The following is a 5,651-nucleotide window of genomic DNA, read 5'->3' on the forward strand; positions in this document are numbered from 1 at the left end:
AACAAATACGAATAAGAAAAAGAAAAAGAAAAGAAAAAAAGAAAGAAAAAATAGAATTATGTTGTTCCTTTTTATTGAGTAATTGCCATCTTTTTCTTTCCTTTTCTTCTTTGATCCTTTTTAAATATCAAATCCATAAATCACCAATTCAATATTTTCTCCTTTCAACAAAAACAATCCATAAAAGCCTTCCTAAAAAAGTATTTGCCATTTTTTTTTCCTCTGGTCTTACCATTTCCACAAGCTTCATTAATTTTATAATCCAGTTTTTTACTGTGGGTACTTCATTATTCTTCCATTTTTGTGCCTACGCTAATCTTTCTGCAATGTTAATTTCCCATATTTCTTTTCAATTTCATTGTCCATAAAACCCAATAAAAATAGTTCTGGTTTGATCATCGTATTAATCTGCAGTACCTTTTGTATCCCAAAAGTGCTTTTTCAAGAGGGAACTGGACCTTGTTTTTCTTTGAAGACATTTTTCTTAGAAGACGTTTCACTTCGCTTATCTTATCCAAGAAGCGAAACATCTTCAAGGAAAAACCAGAAAGTCCAGGTACCTCTTGAAAAAGCACCTTTGGGACAACCATGACCTGGATGACCGAGATTCTCCATAGACATTTATCTTTTGTATCGTATGAATTTGTCCAGTTTTCTTTTTCACAAGTCCTCCATGCATGGTAGAAATATCCCTTTTCATACTTTACACTCCTTGAATATTCTTTTTTTAGTTTTTCAAATCGCACCAGCTTCTTTATTGATGCAAAGAAAAGTACAAATAGCCTTTAAAACTTCTGGAACTGTTTTTTGGTGCCAGCAGCCTTGGTCACCTTGAGCACATTGAACCGGACAGTCTTGCTGAGGGGGCGGCACTCTCCCACTGTCACAATATCCCCAATCTGCACATCCCTGAAGCAGGGAGACAGGTGCACCGACATGTTCTTGTGCCGCTTCTCGAAGCGGTTGTATTTGCGGATGTAGTGCAGGTAGTCCCTGCGGATGATGATGGTGCGCTGCATCTTCATCTTGATGACCACACCGGAGAGGATGCGGCCCCGGATGGAGACGTTGCCGGTGAAGGGGCACTTCTTGTCGATGTAGGAGCCCTCGATGGCCTCCTTGGGGGTCTTGAAGCCCAGGCCGATGTTCTTGTAGTAGCGGGGCAGCTTCTCCTTGCCGGCATCGCCCATTGACCCGCTTCTTGTTCTGGAAGATGGTGGCTGCTTCTGGTAGGCCCGCTCCGTCTGCATGTCCGCCATCTTGTCCGCGCGGAATGAAAAGCACTCCTTGAATATTCTTGATGTATGCAAAACTGCCATTGTGCTCTTCAAATGCTTTGGATTTTAATTTTGGTCAGTCTCAGCCAACATGGCCAGTGGAAATGATAAGCCAATTTGCCCTATAACAGCAAACTGCAGAGTATTGAATTTATATTTACCGACAAAGAAATAAAAGGAGACTAGTATAGATCTATTTCAAGCTGTTTAGTTCTCGTCAGCTAACCATACCCTTCTGGGATTCTAACCAGGGCTATTTACATATTGAGTAGATGTATTAACCTCTAAGCCACAGGCTCGCCTTGCTTTGTTGGCTACACCAGGGGACAGATTAAGTGGTCCACCACCACCCCACCCCAGTGAGACCAGTCTATCAGGGCAACCTGGTCTACCCAAATATGGGATGGGGCGGGGGGAAACTGCAGAGTAGGAGTTAAAAAAAGGACAGTGAGAAGGATTCTGAAGAGGGCAGAGCAGAAGCATTCCTGCAGTAAGAGAGAATTTTAATCTCCCATCACTACAGAGGAAAAGGCATTAGGGGGACCCTATGTAGGAAGTATGTTGAGATATATATTTATATTATTTACACATATAAGTATTGAACACAATGTGACCATCCTGGTGTTTCCTCTACCATACACACTAAAGTAAAAGACAAATAACGTATATACTGTTTATATACATTGCTAGTTTTGTACAGTTTTTTTGACCAATATACTCATTTTGGTACATATATAGTGTCACATTCCAGGTCTACTAGGCCTAATTATTTCATGTTCCAACTCCCACCTCTCAATTCCAACCATTGGTAAAATCTGTTCCATATATCGTAATATTCTGTCTCCCCTTTGTTTTTTTAGTTCTAACGTTAGTCTATCCAATTCTGCGCAAACCAATATTTTCTTTATTATCTCCCTTTCTGAAAGTATATTTTCACTTTTCCATTGCTGGGTGTATGTCATTCTTGCTGCTGTCAGAATGTGTAATATTAAATATATTGACCCTTTACTATAGCCCTCTGATGTAATTCCTAGTAAAAATAGTTCTGGTTTGAATTCCAAACATTGTCCAACCATTTTTCCTAACCACATCTGGATCTGTCACCAAAATTGCCTTGCTTTTTTTTTGCAAGTCCACCACATGTGGTAATATGTGCCTGGTAGTTGTTTGCATTTCCAACATTTCGGGGATATATTGCTAATCATTTTAGCCAATCTTGCTGGGGAGTGTGTTGAGATATATTCGATTATGTGTGGAAAGTTCATTCTCTTGTTCATCTTTGCCTGCCAAACAACAAACCTTGTAACTACGCTCTTCCGGTTTGCAAGGTTTCGGCGGCAGCAGGGATACTGCACGATCCCTGCTGCGCTCGCCGCCAAGGTTCCCCCGATCCGTTTGGATCTGGGGGATATAGCTGCCCTGTAGGGGCAGCTGAAGACAGGGGGGATCTGGACAGGAGTTTGGGGGTGTCGCAGATCCCCTCCCCAGCCGGCAAACCCCCCTTTTCCCAAGGCGGAGGAGCGGCGGTCTGTAATGGCCGCCACGAAGAAACCTACAGCCGGATAAGATTGTGCTGGAGGGAGAAAGTTGGAAGAGTTGTGAAAGTTGTTTCTGACCGGAACAGAGCAAAGCAAGAGAAAGTACCCTGGAATTTTGAAAAGTTGCTAAAAATACATTGTTTCCAGAGAGAGTTGCAAGCAGCGAATGGAACTCTAAAAGGGAAAGTTTCCTTCTTTTTTCACTCTCCTTCCTAACGTGACAGTGGATGGAACCATAAAAGAAATCGGAAAACCTCCATTGGAGGAATTTAAATGCTGAAGGATATGGATTTCTGAACATTTTTTAAAAAAAAGAATCTTTTTTGCTGTGAATGGGAAGGGAGAGGAAAAAAAAATTGGAGCAGAATTTGAAAATAAGGAGAAGATTGCCTAGAACTCTAAAGAGTTATTAAATATTAATAAGACTTTTAAAAGATATATCCTAAATGGAACTTTGTGATTAAACTTTAACCCCAGAAAGAGAAAGTAAAGAAGGAGAAAGTATTTAAAAAGTATTTAAAAGAAACAGCTTGTTTGGATTGTTTGGTGACTTTGGAACTTTTGAGAATTACCTCTGATTAAAGTTGTTTGTTTGGAAAAACTTTTTCTCTTTATAATGGCATCACTTGTGGATGGATTGAAACTTGTATATCAAAAATATGAAAAAGAAAAGCAAGAAGGGAAGGATGCTTTGGGCACTCTCTTTCAATTTTTAGAAATGGCGGTTTGTACATATGTAAAGCTGAATGCGCAACAGGATGACTGGGACAAAGAAGAAGCCATTTTTGATGAACAAGTGACTTTGGCTGGGGAAGGAAAGGAGAAAGAGAAAAAGGAAAAGAAGACTTTAAGACTTGGAAAAATAACCAAAAAAGAGAAGATTAAGATGAAAAGGGGACACTATGTTGGAAAACAACAGAAAGGAGGAAAGCAGAATAAAAGGGAGGTGGAGACACAAGATGGTAAAGAGGACGAGGAGAAGAATAAGCAAGGGAGGAAGGAAGGGATGAGAAGTCTTAATGGTGGGGAGCAAGATGTAAAGAAACAAAAGTTTTTTAGAGATAATGGGTAAAATTTACTGAAAAAGGGATTCTGGAAAGGTACACAAGATTGTATTATTGTATTTTCACATTTGTACTTAGAAATGATTATAGAAAATTGGAAATAATATGCAATTTAAAATGTGATGATATATTTAGTATAACTTAGTGAAATTTTTGTCAAGAACAGGGGAACACGTTAATGAAACAATGGCTTAAGATATGTGATATGGAGGGGAAACAATCATGGAAAGCATAAGTGTTCCCATAAAGGTATGGTATTTAACTGAAATGGGTAAAATGTTTAAGATTGTTAATATTAATGATTAGACTATGTTGTTCTAGTGGAATTTTTTTTTGAAATGAGAGATTTGGAGCAGGAGAAGGGGGAACAGCCTAATGAAATAATGATTTAAAATATGTGATGTGGGGGGGGGGGAATAATCTTGGAAAGTAGGTGCTCCCATAAAAGTATGTGATTTAATTGAAAAGTAATGTGCTAAGTGTTTAAGATATAAATGAACATTAATATTAATGAATAGATTTGTATTGGTATTGATAATACTGTATAATTTTAGAATGTACCAAACAGAATCCCAATGTAAGCTATGTATTCTATATTAAGTATTATAAATGTAGGGGAAAGAGATAAAGGCGTCATACTCCAATTAGTGTACAGGAGAAGTCTTTTTTAAAGAAGAAAGATAAATGGATAGCTGGAAGTAGAACAGACAAAGAATAATATTATGATTTGAATTGAGATGAGATAAACAAATAAAATAAAATTAAGAAAATTTAAAAGAGAGGAGAAGCTATATAGAAAATTGAAAATGTTAATAAGATATGGAATGGTATATAAAATGAATATGAATTTGATTTTGTGTCTGTACGAAGAGTTTTAACCCGGGACTAAGCAACCTTCAGAAAAGAGGTTTTTTATGTTTCTATGTCTTGTGTTTTTGTATGTCTTTAAAAATTAATAAAATTTGTTTAAAAACAAAAACAAAAAACAAACCTTGTAGCTACTTTGCAGTAACTCTTCTCCTTTTCCAGGGAGTTAAGATTCAGATTTCAGTTTGCTGACTACTCCTTCGACCTAGATACTTATGTGCCATGTCAGTGGTGAGGCTGTCTGAATTTTTTCCCAGTGTAAAGCAATACGCCCAATACCATTTTTTTGCTCACAAAAAAAAAAAAAAAACAGGAGAAAGAGAGACCCATACCTGAAACAGGTAATACTGCTGCATCAAGAAAACACTCTTTGGCAGAGGTCATCTTGGAAAAGGAACTGGTTTTACAGATTGGAAGGAAGCTGGAATCCCAGTGGAGGAATTCACTACTACTTCCCCATGCAGCTTCTCTTTAAAAGGAAGTCCATAGTAAGGATGGGACACTTCCACCATTAAGTCATCTGTTGCCACGCCCTGTAATAGAACCTCTAGTTTGATTCTGGTATTGTTTTGGACTTGCAGAAACCATACACAGATTTGTCTAGGCCAAGACTGGGTCTCCAGTGTTCAGCATTTTCATGATTCTAATTTACATCTCTGTTTGGAACCTCTAATATTTCAGCCAAATACAAAAACAGTATTAGTTATGCTGGTGCTGCTAAAGTGCAATTAATTTCCTTGTCAGAACTCTCTAAACCACACAGCTGACAGTTCAGTTTGCTCCTCTTCCCTGCTATTTCTGAAGTAACAACATGCCAGTTAGTATTGATTGTTCTCTCTTCCCACGCATCTCCTAAGTCTTGCTTATCCATACAATTGCACTGACAACTGTCAATTGGAGCTTTT

The 5,651-nt window shown here is 38.2% G+C and overlaps 1 pseudogene across 1 annotated transcript; it reads right to left on the reverse strand.

Annotated features, from left to right (window-relative positions):
- Window positions 1-722: 722 nt before the first annotated feature.
- Window positions 723-1,277, reverse strand: LOC113444895 (small ribosomal subunit protein uS17 pseudogene; annotated as a pseudogene). Its single transcript, XR_015741946.1, has one exon. The product of XR_015741946.1 is annotated as a small ribosomal subunit protein uS17 pseudogene (transcript).
- Between the last annotated feature and the right edge of the window lie 4,374 nt (window positions 1,278-5,651).

Source organism: Pseudonaja textilis, chromosome 2 (assembly GCF_049901715.1).
Source record: "Pseudonaja textilis isolate UNSWEBS1 chromosome 2, rPseTex1.2, whole genome shotgun sequence".
NCBI lineage: Eukaryota > Metazoa > Chordata > Lepidosauria > Squamata > Elapidae > Pseudonaja > Pseudonaja textilis.